The sequence below is a fragment of the Rissa tridactyla genome, chromosome 23, assembly GCF_028500815.1.
Source record: "Rissa tridactyla isolate bRisTri1 chromosome 23, bRisTri1.patW.cur.20221130, whole genome shotgun sequence".
Classification (NCBI taxonomy): domain Eukaryota; kingdom Metazoa; phylum Chordata; class Aves; order Charadriiformes; family Laridae; genus Rissa; species Rissa tridactyla.
This window is the reverse complement of record NC_071488.1, coordinates 103,706-128,178: the sequence shown is the minus strand read 5'-3', so window position 1 is coordinate 128,178 and position 24,473 is coordinate 103,706.

Below are 24,473 nucleotides of genomic sequence, written 5' to 3'. Positions count from 1 at the left end.
TTGGGAACCGCTTGCGTAGCCCCACAGACCTGGGGGCTGCGGGCTTTGCTGCTGCCTTCAGCCTCGAAACCACCCTTTCCCACTTGGCGCCGCGCCAGGCACAAAAATGGCCATACGGCTGGAGATGGGTCTCCCGCCCAAAGAGCCAGCAGGGAAAACTATGCCTTGTTCTAAAGCCCTTTGGGAACCGCTTGCGTAGCCCCACAGACCTGGGGGCTGCGGGCTTTCCTGCTGCCTTCAGCCTCGACACCACCCTTTCCCACTTGGCGCCGCGCCAGGCACAAAAATGGCCATACGGCTGGAGATGGGTCCCACGCCCAAAGAGCCAGCAGGGAAAACTATGCCTTGTTCTAAAGCTCTTTGGGAACCGCTTGCGTAGCCCCACAGACCTGGGGGTTGCGGGCTTTCCTGCTGCCTTCAGCCTCAAAACCACCCTTTCCCACTTGGTGCCGCGCCAGGCACCAAAATGGCCATACGGCTGGAGATGGGTCCCCCGCCCAAAGAGCCGTCAGGGAAAACTATGCCTTGTTCTAAAGCTCTTTGGGAACCGCTTGCGTAGCCCCACAGACCTGGGGGCTGCAGGCTTTCCTGCTGCCTTCAGCCTCAAAGACACCCTTTCACACTTGGCACCGCGCCAGGCACAAAAATGGCCTATGGCTGGAGATGGGTCCCATGCCCAAAGAGTCAGCAGGGAATACTATGCCTTGTTCTAAAGCTCTTTGGGAGCTGCTTGCTTGGCCCCACAGACCTGGGGGCTGCAGGCTTTCCTGCTGCCTTCAGCCTCGACAACACCCTTTCCCACTTGGCACCGCGCCAGGCACAAAAATGGCCTATGGCTGGAGATGGGTCCCCCGCCAAGAGAGCCAGCAGGGAAAATTATGCCTTGTTCTAAAGATCTTTGGGAACTGCTTGCATAGCCCCACAGACCTGGGGGCTGCGGGCTTTCCTGCTGCCTTCAGCCTCGACAGCACTGTTTCCCACTTGGCGCCGCGCCAGGCACAAAAATGGCCATACGGCTGGAGATGGGTCCCACGCCCAAAGAGCCAGCAGGGAAAACTATGTCTTGTTCTAAAGCTCTTTGGGAACTGCTTGCGTAGCCCCACAGACCTGGGGGCTGCGGGCTTTCCTGCTGCCTTCAGCCTCGACACCACCCTTTCCCACTTGGTGCCGCGCCAGGCACCAAAATGGCCATACGGCTGGAGATGGGTCCCCCGCCCAAAGAGCCAGCAGGGAAAACTATGCCTTGTTCTAAAGCTCTTTGGGAACCGCTTGCGTAGCCACACAGACCTGGGGGCTGCGGGCTTTCCTGCTGCCTTCAGCCTCGACAACACCCTTTCCCACTTGGCGCCGCGCCAGGCACATAAATGGCCATACGGCTGGAGATGGGTCTCCCGCCCAAAGAGCCATCAGGGAAAACTATGCCTTGTTCTAAAGCTCTTTGGGAACCGCTTGCGTAGTCCAACAGACCTGGGGGCTGTGGGCTTTCCTGCTGCCTTCAGCCTCGAAACCACCCTTTCCCACTTGGCGCCGCGCCAGGCACAAAAGTGGCCATATGGCTGGAGATGGGTCTCCCGCCCAAAGAGCCAGCAGGGAAAACTATGCCTTGTTCTAAAGCTCTTTGGGAACCGCTTGCGTAGCCCTATAGACCTGGGGGCTGCAGGCTTTCCTGCTGCCTTCAGCCTCAAAGCCACCCTTTCCCACTTGGCGCCGGGCCAGGCATAAAAATGGCCTATGGCTGGAGATGGGTCCCCCGCCCAAGGAGCCAGCAGGGAAAACTATGCCTTGTTCTAAAGCTCTTTGGGAACCTCTTGCGTAGCCCCACAGACCTGGGGGCTGCGGGCTTTGCTGCTGCCTTCAGCCTCAAAACCACCCTTTCCCACTTGGCGCCGCGCCAGGCACAAAAATGGCCATACGGCTGGAGATGGGTCCCCTGCCCAAAGAGCCAGCAGGGAAAACTATGCCTTGTTCTAAAGCTCTTTGGGAACCGCTTGCGTAGCCCCACAGACCTGGGGGCTGCGGGCTTTGCTGCTGCCTTCAGCCTCCAAACCACCCTTTCCCACTTGGCGCCGCGCCAGGCACAAAAATGGCCATACGGCTGGAGATGGGTCTCCCGCCCAAAGAGCCAGCAGGGAAAACTATGCCTTGTTCTAAAGCCCTTTTGGAACCGCTTGCGTAGCCGCACAGACCTGGGGGCTGCGGGCTTTCCTGCTGCCTTCAGCCTCGACACCACCCTTTCCCACTTGGCGCCGCGCCAGGCACAAAAATGGCCATACGGCTGGAGATGGGTCCCACGCCCAAAGAGCCAGCAGGGAAAACTATGCCTTGTTCTAAAGCTCTTTGGGAACCGCTTGCGTAGCCCCACAGACCTGGGGGTTGCGGGCTTTCCTGCTGCCTTCAGCCTCAAAGCCACCCTTTCCCACTTGGTGCCGCGCCAGGCACCAAAATGGCCATACGGCTGGAGATGGGTCTCCCGCCCAAAGAGCCGTCAGGGAAAACTATGCCTTGTTCTAAAGCTCTTTGGGAACCGATTGCGTAGCCCCACAGACCTGGGGGCTGCGGGCTTTCCTGCTGCCTTCAGCCTCGACACCACCCTTTCCCACTTGGCGCCGCGCCAGGCACAAAAATGGCCATATGGCTGGAGATGGGTCCCCTGCCCAAAGAGCCAGCAGGGAAAACTATGCCTTGTTCTAAAGCTCTTTGGGAACCGCTTGCGTAGCCCCACAGACCTGGGGGCTGCGGGCTTTCCTGCTGCCTTCAGCCTCGACACCACCCTTTCCCACTTGGCGCCGCGCCAGGCACAAAAATGGCCATACGGCTGGAGATGGGTCCCCCGCCCAAAGAGCCAGCAGGGAAAACTATGCCTTGTTCTAAAGCTCTTTGGGAACCGCTTGCGTAGCCCCACAGACCTGGGGGCTGCAGGCTTTCCTGCTGCCTTCAGCCTCGAAAACTACCATTTCCGTGTGGGCACCGGGCCAGCCTCAAAAATGGCCATACGGCTGGAGATGGGTCCCCCGCCCAAAGAGCCAGCAGGGAAAACTATGCCTTGTTCTAAAGCTCTTTGGGAACCGCTTGCGTAGCCCCACAGACCTGGGGGCTGCGGGATTTCCTGCTGCCTTCAGCCTCGACACTACCCTTTCCCACTTGGTACCACGCTAGGCACAAAAATGGCCTATGGCTGGAGATGGGTGCCCCGCCCAAGGAGCCAGCAGGGAAAACTATGCCTTGTTCTAAAGCTCTTTGGGAACCGCTTGCATAGCCCCTCAGACCTGGGGGCTGCAGGCTTTCCTGCTGCCTTCAGCCTCAAAGACACCCTTTCACACTTGGCACCGCGCCAGGCACAAAAATGGCCTATGGCTGGAGATGGGTCCCATGCCCAAAGAGTCAGCAGGGACAACTATGCCTTGTTCTAAAGCTCTTTGGGAACTGCTTGCTTGGCCCCACAGACCTGGGGGCTGCAGGCTTTCCTGCTGCCTTCAGCCTCGACAACACCCTTTCCCACTTGGCACCGCGCCAGGCACAAAAATGGCCTATGGCTGGAGATGGGTCCCCCGCCCAAAGAGCCAGCAGGGAAAATTATGCCTTGTTCTAAAGATCTTTGGGAACTGCTTGCATAGCCCCACAGACCTGGGGGCTGCGGGCTTTCCTGCTGCCTTCAGCCTCGACAGCACCGTTTCCCACTTGGCGCCGCGCCAGGCACAAAAATGGCCATACGGCTGGAGATGGGTCCCACGCCCAAAGAGCCAGCAGGGAAAACTATGTCTTGTTCTAAAGCTCTTTGGGAACTGCTTGCGTAGCCCCACAGACCTGGGGGCTGCGGGCTTTCCTGCTGCCTTCAGCCTCGACACCACCCTTTCCCACTTGGTGCCGCGCCAGGCACCAAAATGGCCATACGGCTGGAGATGGGTCTCCCGCCCAAAGAGCCAGCAGGGAAAACTATGCCTTGTTCTAAAGCTCTTTGGGAACCGCTTGCGTAGCCACACAGACCTGGGGGCTGCGGGCTTTCCTGCTGCCTTCAGCCTCGACAACACCCTTTCCCACTTGGCGCCGCACCAGGCACATAAATGGCCATACGGCTGGAGATGGGTCTCCCGCCCAAAGAGCCATCAGGGAAAACTATGCCTTGTTCTAAAGCTCTTTGGGAACCGCTTGCGTAGTCCAACAGACCTGGGGGCTGCGGGCTTTCCTGCTGCCTTCAGCCTCAAAGCCACCCTTTCCCACTTGGCGCCGCATCAGGCACAAAAATGGCCTATGGCTGGAGATGGGTCTCCCGCCCAAAGAGCCAGCAGGGAAAACTATGCCTTGTTCTAAAGCTCTTTGGGAACCGCTTGCGTAGCCCCACAGACCTGGGAGCTGCAGGCTTTCCTGCTGCCTTCATCCTCGACATCACCCTTTCCCACTTGGCACCGCGCCAGGCACAAAAATGGCCATACGGCTGGAGATTGGTCCCCTACCCAAGGAGCCAGCAGGGAAAAATATGCCTTGTTCTAAAGCCCTTTGGGAACCGCTTGCGTAGCCCCACAGACCTGGGGGCTGCGGGCTTTCCTGCTGCCTTCAGCCTCAAAACTCCCTTTCCCACTACGCAACGCACCAGGCATAAAAATAGCCAGAAGACAGGAGATGGGTCCCATGCCCTAAGAGCCAGCTGGTAAAACTATGCCTTGTTCTAAAGCTCTTTGGGAACCGCTTGCGTAGCCCCACAGACCTGGGGGCTGTGGGCTTTCCTGCTGCCTTCAGCCTCGACACCACCCTTTCCCACTTGGTGCCGCGCCAGGCACCAAAATGGCCATACGGCTGGAGATGGGTCTCCCGCCCAAAGAGCCATCAGGGAAAACTATGCCTTGTTCTAAAGCTCTTTGGGTACCGCTTGCGTAGCCCTACAGACCTGGGGGCTGCAGGCTTTCCTGCTGCCTTCAGCCTCGAAAACTACCATTTCCGTGTGGGCACCGGGCCAGCCTCAAAAATGGCCATACGGCTGGAGATGGGTCCCCCGCCCAAGGAGCCAGCTGGGAAAATTATGCCTTGTTCTAAAGCTCTTTGGGAACCACTTCCGTAGCCCCACAGACCTGGGGGCTGCAGGCTTTGCTGCTGCCTTCAGCCTCAAAGCCACCCTTTCCCACTTGGCGCCGCGCCAGGCTCAAAAATGGCCATACGGCTGGAAATTGGTCCCCCGCCCAAGGAGCCAGCAGGGAAAACTATGCCTTGTTCTAAAGCTCTTTGGGAACCGCTTGCGTAGCCCCACAGACCTGGGGGCTGCAGGCTTTCCTGCTGCCTTCAGCCTCGACACCACCCTTTCCCACTTGGCGCCGCGCCAGGCACAAAAATGGCCATATGGCTGGAGATGGGTCCCCTGCCCAAAGAGCCAGCAGGGAAAACTATGCCTTGTTCTAAAGCTCTTTGGGAACCGCTTGCGTAGCCCCACAGACCTGGGGGCTGCGGGCTTTCCTGCTGCCTTCAGCCTCGAAACCACCCTTTCCCACTTGGCGCCGCGCCAGGCACAAAAATGGCCATACGGCTGGAGATGGGTCTCCCGCCCAAAGAGCCAGCAGGGAAAACTATGCCTTGTTCTAAAGCTCTTTGGGAACCGCTTGCGTAGCCCCACAGACCTGGGGGCTGCGGGCTTTCCTGCTGCCTTCAGCCTCAAAACCACCCTTTCCCACTTGGTGCCGCGCCAGGCACCAAAATGGCCATACGGCTGGAGATGGGTCTCCCGCCCAAAGAGCCGTCAGGGAAAACTATGCCTTGTTCTAAAGCTCTTTGGGAACCGCTTGCGTAGCCCTACAGACCTGGGGGCTGCAGGCTTTCCTGCTGCCTTCAGCCTCGAAAACTACCATTTCCGTGTGGGCACCGGGCCAGCCTCAAAAATGGCCATACGGCTGGAGATGGGTCCCCCGCCCAAAGAGCCAGCAGGGAAAACTATGCCTTGTTCTAAAGCTCTTTGGGTACCGCTTGCGTAGCCCTACAGACCTGGGGGCTGCAGGCTTTCCTGCTGCCTTCAGCCTCGAAAACTACCATTTCCGTGTGGGCACCGGGCCAGCCTCAAAAATGGCCATACGGCTGGAGATGGGTCCCCCGCCCAAAGAGCCAGCAGGGAAAACTATGCCTTGTTCTAAAGCTCTTTGGGAACCGCTTGCGTAGCCCCACAGACCTGGGGGCTGCGGGATTTCCTGCTGCCTTCAGCCTCGACACTACCCTTTCCCACTTGGTGCCACGCTAGGCACAAAAATGGCCTATGGCTGGAGATGGGTGCCCCGCCCAAGGAGCCAGCAGGGAAAACTATGCCTTGTTCTAAAGCTCTTTGGGAACCGCTTGCATAGCCCCACAGACCTGGGGGCTGCAGGCTTTCCTGCTGCCTTCAGCCTCAAAGACACCCTTTCACACTTGGCGCCGCGCCAGGCACAAAAATGGCCTATGGCTGGAGATGGGTCTCCCGCCCAAAGAGCCAGCAGGGAAAACTATGTCTTTTTCTAAAGCTCTTTGGGAACCGCTTGCGTAGCCCCACAGACCTGGGGGCTGCGGGCTTTGCTGCTGCCTTCAGCCTCGAAACCACCCTTTCCCACTTGGCGCCGCGCCAGGCACAAAAGTGGCCATACGGCTGGAGATCGGTCTCCCGCCCAAAGAGCCAGCAGGGAACACTATGCCTTGTTCTAAAGCTCTTTGGGAACCGCTTGCGTAGCCCTACAGACCTGGGGGCTGCAGGCTTTCCTGCTGCCTTCAGCCTCAAAGCCACCCTTTCCCACTTGGCGCCGCGCCAGACACAAAATTGGCCTATGGCTGGAGATGGGTCCCCCGCCCAAGGAGCCAGCAGGGAAAACTATGCCTTGTTCTAAAGCTCTTTGGGAACCGCTTGCGTAGCCCCACAGACCTGGGGGCTGCGGGCTTTCCTGCTGCCTTCAGCCTCGACACCACCCTTTCCCACTTGGCGCCGCGCCAGGCACAAAAATGGCCATATGGCTGGAGATGGGTCCCCTGCCCAAAGAGCCAGCAGGGAAAACTATGCCTTGTTCTAAAGCTCTTTGGGAACCGCTTGCGTAGCCCCACAGACCTGGGGGCTGCGGGCTTTGCTGCTGCCTTCAGCCTCGAAACCACCCTTTCCCACTTGGCGCCGCGCCAGGCACAAAAATGGCCATACGGCTGGAGATGGGTCTCCCGCCCAAAGAGCCAGCAGGGAAAACTATGCCTTGTTCTAAAGCCCTTTGGGAACCGCTTGCGTAGCCCCACAGACCTGGGGGCTGCGGGCTTTCCTGCTGCCTTCAGCCTCGACACCACCCTTTCCCACTTGGCGCCGCGCCAGGCACAAAAATGGCCATACGGCTGGAGATGGGTCCCACGCCCAAAGAGCCAGCAGGGAAAACTATGCCTTGTTCTAAAGCTCTTTGGGAACCGCTTGCGTAGCCCCACAGACCTGGGGGCTGCGGGCTTTCCTGCTGCCTTCAGCCTCAAAACCACCCTTTCCCACTTGGTGCCGCGCCAGGCACCAAAATGGCCATACGGCTGGAGATGGGTCTCCCGCCCAAAGAGCCGTCAGGGAAAACTATGCCTTGTTCTAAAGCTCTTTGGGAACCGCTTGCGTAGCCCCACAGACCTGGGGGCTGCGGGCTTTCCTGCTGCCTTCAGCCTCGAAACCACCCTTTCCCACTTGGCGCCACGCCAGGCACAAAAATGGCCATACGGTTGGCGATGGGTCCCACGCCCAAAGAGCCAGCAGGGAAAACTATGCCTTGTTCTAAAGCTCTTTGGGTACCGCTTGCGTAGCCCTACAGACCTGGGGGCTGCAGGCTTTCCTGCTGCCTTCAGCCTCGAAAACTACCATTTCCGTGTGGGCACCGGGCCAGCCTCAAAAATGGCCATACGGCTGGAGATGGGTCCCCCGCCCAAAGAGCCAGCAGGGAAAACTATGCCTTGTTCTAAAGCTCTTTGGGAACCGCTTGCGTAGCCCCACAGACCTGGGGGCTGCGGGATTTCCTGCTGCCTTCAGCCTCGACACTACCCTTTCCCACTTGGTGCCACGCTAGGCACAAAAATGGCCTATGGCTGGAGATGGGTGCCCCGCCCAAAGAGCCAGCAGGGAAAACTATGCCTTGTTCTAAAGCTCTTTGGGAACCGCTTGCATAGCCCCTCAGACCTGGGGGCTGCAGGCTTTCCTGCTGCCTTCAGCCTCAAAGACACCCTTTCACACTTGGCGCCGCGCCAGGCACAAAAATGGCCTATGGCTGGAGATGGGTCCCATGCCCAAAGAGTCAGCAGGGACAACTATGCCTTGTTCTAAAGCTCTTTGGGAACCGCTTGCATAGCCCCACAGACCTGGGGGCTGCAGGCTTTCCTGCTGCCTTCAGCCTCAAAGACACCCTTTCACACTTGGCGCCGCGCCAGGCACAAAAATGGCCTATGGCTGGAGATGGGTCTCCCGCCCAAAGAGCCAGCAGGGAAAACTATGTCTTGTTCTAAAGCTCTTTGGGAACCGCTTGCGTAGCCCCACAGACCTGGGGGCTGCGGGCTTTGCTGCTGCCTTCAGCCTCGAAACCACCCTTTCCCACTTGGCGCCGCGCCAGGCACAAAAGTGGCCATACGGCTGGAGATCGGTCTCCCGCCCAAAGAGCCAGCAGGGAACACTATGCCTTGTTCTAAAGCTCTTTGGGAACCGCTTGCGTAGCCCTACAGACCTGGGGGCTGCAGGCTTTCCTGCTGCCTTCAGCCTCAAAGCCACCCTTTCCCACTTGGCGCCGCGCCAGACACAAAATTGGCCTATGGCTGGAGATGGGTCCCCCGCCCAAGGAGCCAGCAGGGAAAACTATGCCTTGTTCTAAAGCTCTTTGGGAACCGCTTGCGTAGCCCCACAGACCTGGGGGCTGCGGGCTTTCCTGCTGCCTTCAGCCTCGACACCACCCTTTCCCACTTGGCGCCGCGCCAGGCACAAAAATGGCCATATGGCTGGAGATGGGTCCCCTGCCCAAAGAGCCAGCAGGGAAAACTATGCCTTGTTCTAAAGCTCTTTGGGAACCGCTTGCGTAGCCGCACAGACCTGGGGGCTGCAGGCTTTGCTGCTGCCTTCAGCCTCGAAACCACCCTTTCCCACTTGGCGCCGCGCCAGGCACAAAAATGGCCATACGGCTGGAGATGGGTCTCCCGCCCAAAGAGCCAGCAGGGAAAAGTATGCCTTGTTCTAAAGCCCTTTGGGAACCGCTTGCGTAGCCCCACAGACCTGGGGACTGCGGGCTTTCCTGCTGCCTTCAGCCTCGACACCACCCTTTCCCACTTGGCGCCGCGCCAGGCACAAAAATGGCCATACAGCTGGAGATGGGTCCCACGCCCAAAGAGCCAGCAGGGAAAACTATGCCTTGTTCTAAAGCTCTTTGGGAACCGCTTGCGTAGCCCCACAGACCTGGGGGCTGCGGGCTTTCCTGCTGCCTTCAGCCTCAAAACCACCCTTTCCCACTTGGTGCCGCGCCAGGCACCAAAATGGCCATACGGCTGGAGATGGGTCCCCCGCCCAAAGAGCCAGCAGGGAAAACTATGCCTTGTTCTAAAGCTCTTTGGGAACCGCTTGCGTAGCCACACAGACCTGGGGGCTGCGGGCTTTCCTGCTGCCTTCAGCCTCGACAACACCCTTTCCCACTTGGCGCCGCGCCAGGCACATAAATGGCCATACGGCTGGAGATGGGTCTCCCGCCCAAAGAGCCATCAGGGAAAACTATGCCTTGTTCTAAATCTCTTTGGGTACCGCTTGCGTAGCCCAACAGACCTGGGGGCTGCAGGCTTTCCTGCTGCCTTCAGCCTCGAAAACTACCATTTCCGTGTGGGCACCGGGCCAGCCTCAAAAATGGCCATACGGCTGGAGATGGGTCCCCCGCCCAAAGAGCCAGCAGGGAAAACTATGCCTTGTTCTAAAGCTCTTTGGGAACCGCTTGCGTAGCCCCACAGACCTGGGGGCTGCGGGATTTCCTGCTGCCTTCAGCCTCGACACTACCCTTTCCCACTTGGTGCCACGCTAGGCACAAAAATGGCCTATGGCTGGAGATGGGTGCCCCGCCCAAGGAGCCAGCAGGGAAAACTATGCCTTGTTCTAAAGCTCTTTGGGAACCGCTTGCATAGCCCCACAGACCTGGGGGCTGCAGGCTTTCCTGCTGCCTTCAGCCTCAAAGACACCCTTTCACACTTGGCGCCGCGCCAGGCACAAAAATGGCCTATGGCTGGAGATGGGTCCCACGCCCAAAGAGCCAGCAGGGAAAACTATGTCTTGTTCTAAAGCTCTTTGGGAACCGCTTGCGTAGCCCCACAGACCTGGGGGCTGCGGGCTTTCCTGCTGCCTTCAGCCTCAAAGCCACCCTTTCCCACTTGGCGCCGCGCCAGACACAAAATTGGCCTATGGCTGGAGATGGGTCCCCCGCCCAAGGAGCCAGCAGGGAAAACTATGCCTTGTTCTAAAGCTCTTTGGGAACCGCTTGCATAGGTCCACAGACCTGGTGGCTGTGGGCTTTGATGCTGCCTTCAGCCTCGACACCACCCTTTCCCACTTAGCGCCGCATCAGGCACAAAAATGGCCTATGGCTGGAGATGGGTCCCCCGCCCAAAGAGCCAGCAGGGAAAACTATGCCTTGTTCTAAAGCTCTTTGGGAACCTCTTGCGTAGCCCCACAGACCTGGGGGCTGCGGGCTTTCCTGCTGCCTTCAGCCTCGACACCACCCTTTCCCACTTGGCGCCGCGCCAGGCACAAAAATGGCCATATGGCTGGAGATGGGTCCCCTGCCCAAAGAGCCAGCAGGGAAAACTATGCCTTGTTCTAAAGCTCTTTGGGAACCGCTTGCGTAGCCCCACAGACCTGGGGGCTGCGGGCTTTCCTGCTGCCTTCAGCCTCGACACCACCCTTTCCCACTTGGCGCCGTGCCAGGCACAAAAATGGCCATACGGCTGGAGATGGGTCCCCCGCCCAAAGAGCCAGCAGGGAAAACTATGCCTTGTTCTAAAGCTCTTTGGGAACCGCTTGCGTAGCCCCACAGACCTGGGGGCTGCGGGCTTTCCTGCTGCCTTCAGCCTCAAAACCACCCTTTCCCACTTGGTGCCGCGCCAGGCACCAAAATGGCCATACGGCTGGAGATGGGTCTCCCGCCCAAAGAGCCGTCAGGGAAAACTATGCCTTGTTCTAAAGCTCTTTGGGAACCGCTTGCGTAGCCCCACAGACCTGGGGGCTGCGGGCTTTCCTGCTGCCTTCAGCCTCGACACCACCCTTTCCCACTTGGCGCCGCGCCAGGCACAAAAATGGCCATACGGTTGGAGATGGGTCTCCCGCCCAAAGAGCCATCAGGGAAAACTATGCCTTGTTCTAAAGCTCTTTGGGTACCACTTGCTTAGCCCTACAGACCTGGGGGCTGCAGGCTTTCCTGCTGCCTTCAGCCTCGAAAACTACCATTTCCGTGTGGGCACCGGGCCAGCCTCAAAAATGGCCATACGGCTGGAGATGGGTCCCCCGCCCAAAGAGCCAGCAGGGAAAACTATGCCTTGTTCTAAAGCTCTTTGGGAACCGCTTGCGTAGCCCCACAGACCTGGGGGCTGCGGGCTTTCCTGCTGCCTTCAGCCTCGACACCACCCTTTCCCACTTGGCGCCGCGCTAGGCACAAAAATGGCCTGTGGCGGGAGATGGGTCCCCCGCCCAAAGAGCCTGCAGGGAAAGCTTTGTCTACAGTCAGTCAAGGTCGACGTACTCAACACTGATAAGAAAGATCACATGTGTTCCTGTGGTGAGGGATATCAAGTGGAAATCCATCTCGCGGAGTGATCAAGCGATTTAAACTTTTCATCATAATCCAAAGTCTAACATGCAAAACAATTGTCTAAGCAAAGCACAATACAGTGAGTATTAGTAAAACAACAACAGAGTGAAGCATCTTGTTATAAAGTCCTGTAACTGTCGGTGACCATCCAAAAAGAGTATCTCCCCATCTATGTCCTCCGCCTCTCTTCACTCTTTCCAACGCTTGGTGTATTTCTTCAACCTGATGATGGACGGTAATCAAAGTTGTCTGTCTATTTTCTTGGGCCTCTTTCAAGAGTCGCTTCAATTCATTGTGTTTTAGCAGCTTCTTCACCAGGGAGAGATTCATTCCGATAGGGGTAGGCAACAATCTCGAATCAACGTATAATTAGGTTGTAGCAATTGAAAAGACGTAACAGGAGCTTAATAATTGAAGTCGCATCCCGTAACTTTGTGTTAGTAAAGTTCAAACACAAAGATTTGAGTGATTACTATGTCATCTCTGAATACAAGACTACAGGGAGACCTCATGCTAACGCACCCTTTCCCAATCTAGACAAGCACAGTCTCTGGGGTTTCATCGGGATGTGTCTCAAAGTGACAAACATTCTGGTTGGTGTCAAGACAAAGGTCTTGTGCTTTGAGAGTATTACTCTCACAAATGAATCCTTGTTGGTCTCGTGAAACGCATGCGTCAACATCAGCAGTTTGCCATTTAGTCTCATTTTGTCGTGCCCAACCTCTGTGCTGTGTTGGATAGAGTAGAGCTCCTTGGTGATTCAACCCCAGTGCGATGATTGGGTATATGGTGTATACTGAGGCATTGCGTATCGTTAAGACAAAAGCTGTGGCTTTGCTCTCAGTGGGATCGTAGGTGAAATTAACCAGATACCACCTGGACTGAAATCTTTTCTCAAATTCAATTGTGTTATCCCATATTACTTTTCGAATTTCGGTGGGCAAGGTGCCTTCTTCACCTTCCCTTATGATTGCGGCTGTCATAGATTGCATCCACAATTGGGCTCGGATACAACTAAGAGCCAAGGAAACATTGGTTTGGGTTGTACCAAGTGCATCTGTGATCAGCTGATGGTCTTTTTCACCCGTTTCTTCCCATTGAGGCAATATATTCGATAAAAGCCGTTGGTGGTTTCCCAATGCTAATAGAGAGGACCGTAGGGGATGTCTTAATTTGTCCAGATCAGTAGTGGTTGTGACTAGTTTGTTGGCAAGTATCTCAGCATCTATACTATTCAAGACTCCCAGGCCTCGCATCCCTCTTCCGTCCGTGTGAAGTGGCAAGAGTTCGTTTGCGTAACCATGCTGACCATTCTGCATAAGATGTACTCAGGAATGGTAAGCAGGTGGGTTTGATCGCAGAGATTTTAATCTGCATTGACAATTCTGCTCGTTTGAGGGAATATGTGGGATTAAACAGTACCTGTTGTTGACCTGTGTGTGTTTAATAACGTAAGGGCCAATGTTGAAAATGTAAGGAGTTAGTCTAATGGAGGGCTTAGAAAAGAGAGAGGTGGTTTTTTTTTCTCTTAGAAGAGAGAGCCTTTGAGAGTTTGTGGGGTGTAGGTTCTGGATTCATTTCAGCAAGTTCAGGTGTATTTGAGTCAATCATAAATTCAAATAACAATTCTGTGCCCTTGTAGCCCCAAATACAGTACACTACTGTAGGTTTGATGAAAGTGAAATTGTGCCAGCAATCTGAATTTGGCGCCATAATTTTGTAACAATCAGTGTTGTATTTGTCCGCTTTGGTAGAGTCTACATAGATGGTTTTAATTACAGTTGGCCTGTGGTGATTAGACCCGTTGATAAATCGGCAACCAATGTGTGTTCTTGTGGAATAACTACTAAATTGGCCAAGAATACAAAAATACAGCATTGTTCACACATTAAGGAAAGTCATAAAATCAAGAGGCTTCTGAGGTAGAATACAGCCGCAGCTAGCACACGAAGAATGCAACAGCTGTGATTCCCTGTACAAGGTTGATGGCGAAACTACACGAGGGATGGAACGGAACACGCTTGTTCCGTGGCCTTCCCTTGTGACGAATAACAGATATGGGGATGAGATGGTACTACGGAACTGATAAGCAGCCTACACGCTACCCGAGCCAACATTTCGTCAAATGTTGATGAAATGCTGTCCTTTTGTGCGAACTTTGCTCACCACAATGTACCAAAACACACCTCCATCCCGGAGGCTATCCGCCCCCGAGGGGTGAACACTCCTCCTTGAGTACATTAATCATAATAAAAGTACATATGACTAAAGTCACTCAAACTCCACTTTGAAGATAAAAAAATAATATAAAAATAGCCCAAGAAAGAGGGGAATGTCAGGGAAGACACCATCGCGAAGAATCCCACCGCTGTTTTCTGGGATCAGTCGACGGGCTGAGCCTTTCTTCCCCCCCATAAGGACGCCTTTGGGTAAGACTTTGATTACACCGAGTGCTTTCTCGGGGACTCTAGAAATTTCTCTAGAGAATCTCTACCCTACATTTATAGCCAGGCTGTATCGTTTATAATTTTGTCGCGCGTTTGTCTATTTAACAATGTCTTTATTTGCACGTGCTTTGCAGACAGTGTATTTATCACCGGCAATCCTAAAGAACCTGTATATCTGTTGTTTAAATAAACTGCACTGTTTCAGTAGCTAGTCGTTTCGCTTTCTCACTGAACGCGACCAAAACTTGAGAGAGGCCGTGCTGGTTCAGGAGCACGACTAGACTGAAGGTGCAGCCCACTATTAGTGTCTCCAAATCGTAATAGTTTAACACATAGTAAACGCGATTGGCCTGATAGTGCTGAATTGGGCATCACTCAGAATTGAAACGCAGCCGCACCTGGCCTCCCACCTCGGTGAGGAGTGTTAGAACGCAAGGGGGTTTATCTTCTGCCAAAACCGCTTGGCCCCGTTTCACGCAACAGAATTTGGCGTAGTCGGCAGGATTGCCATGGATAAACTGCTGCAAAAATATGATTGTGCCCCTTCCCAGGCTGGCAAGGAGTGGGCCCAAAAATTTTGGAAGGATGAAGAGAAAGTGGTGGAACGTATTGAAGAGCGTCGGGTTTCACAGAAGCTCAGAGCGGGGAAAGGCAAGGGTGTGATTTGTGCTGTGTTAGGCGCCTGTTTATCTTGTGCACAACAAGAAGCTAGAGAAACCCCCGCTCCTAATCTGATTTCAGCTGTAGAATATGCAACCCTGAAATCGGAGAATGAGGTGCTGACGTCATCATTAGCCTTGCAAAAGGAGACAGGAGAAAGATTAAGAACTCAAGTCGATAAGCTTGTGAGTGAGAATGAATGTTTAGGAAACCGGAATGCTCAACTTGGGAGTGAAAAATCGCCAACTTAAAATGTTATTGAAAGGGTGACCGGGCTCTTAGATAAAATGCAGCCCTCGACCCAGGTCCAACAGATTCGTAAGTTACTGTGTTATCCAAATTCTGGAACCCAGACCGGAGATTTTTTTGTCTAATAGTGAGGATGACGAAGAAGATGAGGAGGAAAGGACTTTGACTTTGAAATCCCAAGTTTTTCCTTTACGTCCTCTGGTTAAAACTGAAACTGCAGTTGATGATGGTGATGAAATTCACACCACTGTGCGTACCGTTCCATGGACACCAACCGAGTTAACAAAAATAAGGGAGAAATATTCGAGGCGACCAGAAGAGTCAGCTGTTGAGTACGTGTGGCGAGTTTCTTCTGAAGGGGGGCACAGAATTATGCTGAGTGAGGAAGAAGCAGGAGACTCTTGGGGAGCAGGAGTGTTTTTAACCACTATGCCTGGGGATCATAATTATTCCCTAACCGCTCAAGCAGCCTATTGGGCAAGGGGTATGGATCCGCGAGAGAGGGGGGAGCCGTTAGAGATTAGAGCTACAGGCTACTCTGATCTCTTTGCGGCTGTACGGAAAGCAGCTTGTCTGCAAGCCATGTATGACAGAGAGGAATTTCGGAAATCCCCAATGTCAGCTGCTATCGACCCCGATCGATTAGCCCCTCTCATCCGTGGTCTTCCCGATTGCTTGAAACCGTTCCTTGTTCGCACTCAAGATCGTATACGGGATGCTCGGGGTGCTCATGGGCGGGGCCGTCGTCACTACATGCCCACCTGGAATGTACAGGAAATAGATCAATATGGGCGCCGAATGGGCTGGGCCAGCCAAACTAGTGAGAAATCCTCCGAACACCCGCGAAAGGTTCGCCAAGTCCAAACTCACACTCAAAACCCTAAATCAGAGGGAAGGTTTAAGCCTGATAAGGACCGGAATGAGTTGTGGCGTAAAGCCCTACAATTAGGGGTGCCCCGACAATTCTTGCACGGTGACCCTACGGGAGATCTCCGTACGCTAGTCCAATCTCTAACTAGAAAGACTAATGCGGCTGGGGAGAAAAGTCTAACCAGAGAATCCCCAAGTCGTGAGAAAATTGTGCCTTCTGCACCGGAACGTAACTTGATTGATTTGACAGAGTCCCAGCCAAAACACTCCTATCCCCGGGGAGGGCAGTGAGCCACCCTGTCCGGCAGGTACTAGCAATCCAATGGCGCTCTCATAAAGACTCCGAACCCGTTATTGTCATTCCTGTTGGACCCCCGGAAGATATTGGTAAATTTTATTATTGATACTGGAGCCCGAATGTCTGCAATCACTAACGAAACAGCACAACGTCTAGGTATAAATCCCACCCGACGCAGAGTCAACTTCACAGGAATTGATGGTGTGGTAAAAACATGCCCCACTGCAAAAATTAACCTCTGGTTGCCGGGAGAGCAGCGAATGACTAGGGCAGAAGTGTTAGTGGGTGCCTCACGTACTAACCTCCTAGGATTTGACGTACTGCGTGGGCGAATGTGGAAACTCCCAGATGGAGATGGAACTGTGTGGAGTTTTGCAGGATGCAAAAAAGGATTAGACACAGTTAAATTGGGGCTATTAGAAACATCTATACTTTTGCCTCCTTCTATAATTACCAACGTCCGACAGTACCCACTGCCTGCAGCTGCACTTGCAGGAGCAGACGGGGTGGTATCAGATTTAGAAAAAAGAAACATCATTAAGAGGACTCGCTCGCCTTATAATTCACCAGTGTGGCCAGTAAAGAAACCAAAAAGGCAACGGCGTTTCACAGTAGATTACGGAAAATTAAACGCCAACACTGCACCCCTGACCGCTGCGGTTCCTAATATCGCGGAAATTGTGACAATGATAAAAGGAGCTGCCCATCCTTGGAGGGTTGCCTTAGATGTTAAAGACATATTTTTTTAAGATTCTCCTCCTTGAGCAGGACAAAGCGCAGTTTGCATTCACATGGAAAGGAGTCCAATATACCTTTAACCGCTTTCCGCAAGGATACAAACATTCCCCCACTATTGCCCATAATGCTTTGGCTAAAGTGCTATCAGAGATTCCTGTTTCACAGGGATTTACGGTATACCAATATATTGATGACATCTTAATGGGGGAGAGAGAGCCAAGAAAGTGTACAAGACATGATGGAAAACATCCGAAAAACATTATCAGATTTGGGATTGGAAATTCCCAACTCAAAGTGTCAGGGACCCGCACAGGAAGTTAAATTCCTGGGGGTCTGGTGGATTAAGGGAGCTGCTTCTGTCCCTCAGGATACCCTGAAAAAATAGAACATGGCCAGAATCCTTCCAGCGTGAAGGAGTTACAGCAAGTCCTAGGAACTTTAAGTTATTGGCGTAAACACGTCCCTGGCTTTTCCATCATTGCTCGCCCCCTTTATTGTTTGCTCAAAAAAGGTAAATCCTGGGAGTGGACTGAACAACATACTAATGCACTAGAATTGCTAATAAAAGAGCTAAGGTTATTCCAACAACTTGGCCCCATACATCCACCTGACCCTGTCCATGTAGAATGGGGGTTCAGTGAACATGGTTCCCGTTGTAATCTATGGCAAAAGGGACCAGCAGGACCGGAGAGACCATTAGAATTTAGCTCTCACGCCTTTAATGATACTGAGAGCAGATATTCAGACCTGGAGAAGGGTTTACTGTCCCTGGTGCGAGCATTGCAACGAGCAGAGCAGATAAGGAGAGAACAGAGCGTGATTGTTCGAGGCCCTTTTCGACTCCTAGATGTGGTCCGTAAAGGGACAGCACCGCCAGCCGGCATGGCCCAGAAGCCCACAGTTCGGAAGTGGTATGCTTATTTAGAAGGCATTAATGATATCATGCCAATCTCTGAAGGTAGTATCAAAGTATCCATGCTCCAGAAGGATATAGATGGTGCCCTATTGTTCCAATCCCCACCAAACAGACCATCTCCAATCCAAGAAGCACCTCCTCTGAAAGAAGGCAGTGATCTTACAGGAGTGTGGTTTACTGGTGCGTCATCTCACCGTGAGAACAGCAAGTGGAAATACAAGGCCGTAGCACTGGAAGTAGCAACGGGGGAAAGAGCAATTGAAACAGGAGAAGGTAGGGCACAAGTAGGGGAACTCAGAGCCGTCCTACTAGCTGCACAGCATGGGGCTACTTACATTTACACTGACTCATATGCTGTTTTTAAAGGAGCCACTGAATGGCTAGGACACTGGGCAGCCAATGATTGGCAGGTGAATAGAGTCCCAATCTGGGAGACAGACAGTTGGAAGCAACTGTTGGAAATAGGAGGACAGAGACCATTGCACATTGCTTGGGTAAAAGGCCACGATCGTTCAAACTCGATCACTGCTCAGTTCAACCAACAGGTAGATAGCCTCACGCGGCTACAACAAATTGACATTGTAGATGATGGTCGGGAATGGGAACGCTTACTCGAATGGTTACATATTAAGCCTGGCCATACAGGCCGTGCTGATCTGTATCAGGAAGGTCTAGCCCGGGGGTGGCCTGTGTCGGTTAAGCTGTGCGAACAAATAGTAACTGCCTGGTCACAATGTCGCCTACGACTCAGCAAAGATCATCCGAGTAAGGCGCCTCCCTTACACATGCGGGACAAGAAAGCGTTGTGGCATTCATAGCAGCTTGATTATATTGGGCGCTTGAGATCATCAGGTGGGAAAAGATATGTCCTAGTCGGAGTGGAGATTATCTCCAGCCTCAGTATGGCCAGCAGTTTCAAACCAGCTACCGGGGACAACACAGTGAAAGGCCTAAAAGGGTGGCTCAGCACACTTCCCCTTCCCGAGGAAATCCAGAGTGATAACGGTTCACACTTTACCGCTACAGTGGTACAAGATTGGGCCAAAGAAGAAGGGATTCGATGGGTATTTCATACTCCCTATTATCCTCAGGCTAATGGCATTGTTGAATGCACCAACGGATTGGTTAAGCGTTTTGCAAAAACTCATAAATCATAAGGGAAGGTGAAGAAGGCACCTTGCCCACTGAAATTCGAAAAGTAATATGGGATAATGCAATTGAGTTTGAGAGAAAATTTCAGTCCAGGTGGTATCTGGTTAATTTCACCTACGATCCCACTGAGAGCAAAGCCACAGCTTTTGTCTTAACGATACGCAATGCCTCAGTATACACCATATACCCAATCATCGCACTGGGGTTGAATCACCAAGGAGCTCTACGCTATCCAACACAGCACAGAGGTTGGGCACGACAAAATGAGACTAAATGGCAAACTGCTGAAGTTGATGCATGCGTTTCACGAGACCAACAAGGATTCATTTGTGAGAGTAATACTCTCAAAGCACAAGACCTTTGTCTTGACACCAACCAGAATGCTTGTCACTTTGAGACACATCCCGATGAAACCCCAGAGACTGTGCTTGACTATATTGGGAAAGGGTGCGTTAGCATGAGGTCTCCCTGTAGTCTTGTATTATAGACGACAAAGGCTTGAGACCATGGCCACTCTGGGTCTCTCTGTCTACAAACAACAGGGAATAAAAAGGTGAAACTGAATAGCATCAATTCCATCTGCCAATTCGTCATTTTAGAATTTGGGCCTCCAGGTAGCCATACATCATAAAAGTAGTATTATTGCCAGGATCAATGTCAGGATGCCCTGGAGACATTCAAAGGTAGCGTAGGCCAATCCGTCTGTACAGCTCATCCAAGGTTCCTGTAAGACATAAAGGAAAAGAAAGGTCTTATTCGACCGACGGGGTTAAAAAGAAGGTGCGATCCACCGGGTGCTGATCCGGTGTATCTTCCCTGAACAATCCTTGGCTTCCCATGCATAGGGATTTTTGGGAGTAGCTAGCACCATTGGCACCGTCCCATTTTGAGGCATTTTCACTAGCACAGGTAGTCCAGGGTGAAATCTTCCGGGGTATTTTCCCGGTTCATTGGGAGCCTTTGGCGAGATAATATTGGCAGGTACACAGAAAGCCGTCTCCACTCCATTTGTTATTTAGTTGATAGATGGCATCATCCAATCGCAAATGCCAACCAGGTTCATGACTTTTTGCAAAACGCTTAACCAATCTATTGGTGCGTTCAACAATGCCATTAGCCTGGGGATAATAGGGAGTATGAAATACCCATCGAATCCCTTCTTCCTTGGCCCAATCTTGTACCACCGAAGCGGTAAAGTGTGAAACGTTATCACTCTGGATTTCCTCGGGAAGGGGAAGTGTGCTGAACCACCCTTTTAGGCCTTTCACTGTGTTGTCCCCAGCAGCTGATTTGAAGCCGGTGGCCATACTGAGGCTGGAGATAATCTCCACTCCAACTAGGACATATCTTTTCCCACCTGATGATCTCAAGGGCCCAATATAATCAATCTGCCATGAATGCCACAACGCTTTCTTGTCCCGCATGTGTAAGGGAGGCGCCTTACTCGGATGATCTTTGCTGAGTCGTAGGCGACATTGTGAACAGGCAGTTACTATTTGTTCGCACAGCTTAACCGACACAAGCCACCCACCTTCTCGACACAGGTCAGGACGGCCTGTGCGGCCACGTTTAACATGTAACGATTAAAGTAAGCGTTCCCATTCCCGACCATCATCTACAATGTCAATTTGTTGTAGCCGCGTGAGGCCATCTACCTGTTGGTTGAACTGAGCAGTGATCGAGTTTGACCGATCGTGGCCTTTTACCCAAGCAATGTGCAATGGTCTCTGTCCTCCTATTTCCAACAGTTGCTTCCAACTATCTGTCTCCCAAACTGGGACTCTATTCACCTGCCAATCATTGGCTGCCCAGTGTCCTAGCCATTCAGTGGCTCCTTTAAAAACAGCATATGAGTCAGTGTAAAAGGAGGTGGCTCCATGTTGTGCAGCTAGTAGGACGGCTCTGAGTTCCCCTACCCTCCCCTGTTTCAATCGCTCTTTCTCCCGTTGTTACTTCCAGTGCTACGGCCTTATATTTCCACTTATTTTTTCACGGTGAGATGACGCACCAGTAAACCACACTCCTGTAAGATCACTGCTGTCCCTCAAAGGAGGTGCTTCTTGGATCGGAGATGGTGTGTTTGGTGGGGATTGGAACAATAGGGCACCATCTATATCCTTTGGTATCCTTGTGAAGTAGCCTTGGATACTTTAACACTGCCTTCAGAGACTGGCTTGAGTTCATTAATGCCTTCTAAATAAGCATACCACTTTCGAACTGTAGGTCTCTGGGCAATGCCGGCTGGTGGTGGTGTCCCTTTACGGACCACATCTGGGAGGCGAAAAGGTCCCAGGAAAGATCACACTCTGTTCTCTTCTTATCTGCTCTGCTCGTTGCAACGCTCGCACCAGGGACAGTAAACCCTTCTCCAGGTCTGAATAGCTGCTCTCAGTATCATTGAAGGAGTGGGAGCAAAATTCTAATGGTCTCTCCGGTCCTGCTGGTCCCTTTTGCCATAAATTACAACGGGAACCATGTTCACTGAACCCCCATTCTACATAGACAGGGTCAGTTGGATGTATGGGGCCAAGCTGTTGGAATAACCTTAGCTCCTTTATTAGTAATTGCAGAGCATTAGTGTGTTGTTCAGTCCACTCCAGGATTTACCTTTTTTGAGCAAACAATAAAGGGGGCGAGCAATGATGGAAAAGCCAGGGACGTGTTTACGCCAATAACTTAAAGTTCCTAGGACTTGCTGTAACTCCTTCACGCTGGAAGGATTCTGGCCATGTTCTATTTTTTCCAGGGTATCCTGAGGGACCGAAGCAGCTCCCTTAATCCACCAGACCCCCAGGAATTTAACTTCCTGTGCGGGTCCCTGACACTTTGAGTTGGGAATTTCCAATCCCAAATCTGATAATGTTTTTCGGATGTTTTGCATCATGTCTTGTACACTTTCTTGGCTCTCTCTCCCCCTATTAAGATGTCGTCAATATATTGGTATACCGTACATCCCGGTGAAACAGGAATCTCTGATAGCACTTTAGCCAAAGCATTATGGGCAATAGTGGGGGAATGTTTGTATCCTTGCGGAAAGCGGTTAAAGGTATATTGGACTCCTTTCCATGTGAATGCAAACTGCACTTTGTCCTGCTCAAGGAGGAGAATCTTAAAAAAATATGTCTTTAACATCTAAGGCAGCCACCCAAGGATGGGCAGCTCCTTGTATCATTGTCACAATTTCCGCGATATTCGGAACAGCAGCAGTCAGGGATGCAGTGTTGGCATCCAACTTTTGGTAATCTACTGTGAACCGCTATTGCCTTTTTGGTTTCTTTACTGGCCACACCGGTGAAAAATAAGGCGAGTGAATCCTCTTAATGATGTCCCTTTTTTCTAAATCTGATACCACTCTGTCTGCTCCTGCAACAGCAGCTGCAGGCAGTGGATACTACAGGACAGCAGAGATTTAGAGGGAGGGAAAGGTATGGAAGTTTCCAATAGACTCAATTTCACTGTGTCTATTACTTTTTCAAATCCTGCAAAACTTCACACTGTGGAGACATCATTAAGAAAAGTCATTAAGAAACCCTAGGACGGCAGGCTTTCGTGACGCCTTCAGCCTCAAAACCACTCTTCCCAATTGGTACCGCGCCAGGCACAAAAACGGCCTATGGCTGGAGATGGGTCCCATGCCCAAAGAGCCAGCTGGTAAAACTATGCCTTGTTCTAAAGCTCTTTGGGAACCGCTTGCGTAGCCGCACAGACCTGGGGGCTGCGGGCTTTCCTGCTGCCTTCAGCCTCAAAGCCACCCTTTCCCACTTGGCGCTGCGCCAGGCTCAAAAATGGCCATACGGCTGGAGATGGGTCCCCCGCCCAAAGAGCCATCAGGGAAAACTATGCCTTGTTCTAAAGCTCTTTGGGAACCGCTTGCGTAGCCCCACAGACCAGGGGGCTGCAGACTTTCCTGCTGCCTTCAGCCTCGACACCACCCTTTCCCACTTGGCACCGCGCCAGGCACAAAAATGGCCTATGGCTGGAGATGGGTCCCCCACCCAAAGAGCCAGCATGGAAAACTATGCCTTGTTCTAAAGCTCTTTGGGAACCGCTTGCGTAGCCCCACAGACCTGGGGGCTGCAGGCTTTGCTGCTGCCTTCAGCCTCGACACCACCCTTTCCCACTACGCACCGCGCCACGTACAAAAATGGCCATACGGCTGGAGATGGGTCCCCCGCCCAAAGAGCCAGCAGGGAAAACTATGCCTTGTTCTAAAGCTCTTTGGGAACCGCTTGCGTAGCCCCACAGACCTGGCGGCTGCAGCCTTTGCTGCTGCCTTCAGACTCGACACCACCCTTTCCCACTTAGCGCTGCGCCAGGCACAAAATGGCCATACGGCTGGAGATGTATCCCCTGCCCAAAGAGCCAGCATGGAAAATTATGCCTTGTTCTAAAGCTCTTTGGGAACCGCTTGCGTAGCCCCACAGACCTGGGGGCTGCAGGCTTTCCTGTTGCCTTCAGCCTCGACAGCAGCCTTTCCCACTTGGCACCGAGCCAGGCACAAAAATGGCCTATGGCTGGAGATGGGTCCCCCACCCAAAGAGCCAGCATGGAAAACTATGCCTTGTTCTAAAGCTCTTTGGGAACTGCTTGCGTTGCCCCACAGACCTGGGGGCTGCAGGCTTTCCTGCTGCCTTCAGCCTCAAAGACACCCTTTCACACTTGGCACCGTTCCATGCACAAAAATGGCCTATGGCTGGAGATGGGTCCCCCGCCCAAAGAGCCAGCAGGGAAAACTATGCCTTGTTCTAAAGCTCTTTGGGAACCGCTTGCTTGGCCCCACAGACCTGGGGGCTGCGGGCTTTCCTGCTGCCTTCAGCCTCGACAGCACCCTTTCCCACATGGCACCGCACCAGGCACAAAATGGCCATACGGCTGGAGATGGGTCCCCTGCCCAAAGAGCCAGCATGGAAAACTATGCCTTGTTCTAAAGCTCTTTGGGAACCGCTTGCATAGCCCCACAGACCTGGGGGCTGCAGGCTTTTCTGCTTCCTTCAGCCTCAAAACCACCCTTTCCCACTACGCACCGCGCCAGGCACCAAAATGGCCATATGGCTGGAGATGGGTCCCATGCCCAAAGAGCCAGCGGGGAAAATTATGCCTTGTTCTAAAGCTCTTTGGGAATCGCTTGCGTAGCCCCACAGACCTGGGGCTTGTGGGCTTTGCTGCTGCCTTCAGCCTCAAAGCCACCCTTTCCCACTTGGCGCCGCGCCAGGCTCAAAAATGGCCATACGGCTGGAGATGGGTCCCATGCCCAAAGAGCCAGCAGGGAAAACTATGCCTTGTTCTAAAGCTCTTTGGGAACCGCTTGCGTAGCGCCACAGACCTGGGGGCTGCAGGCTTTCCTGGTGCCTTCAGCCTCAAAGGCACCCTTACCCACT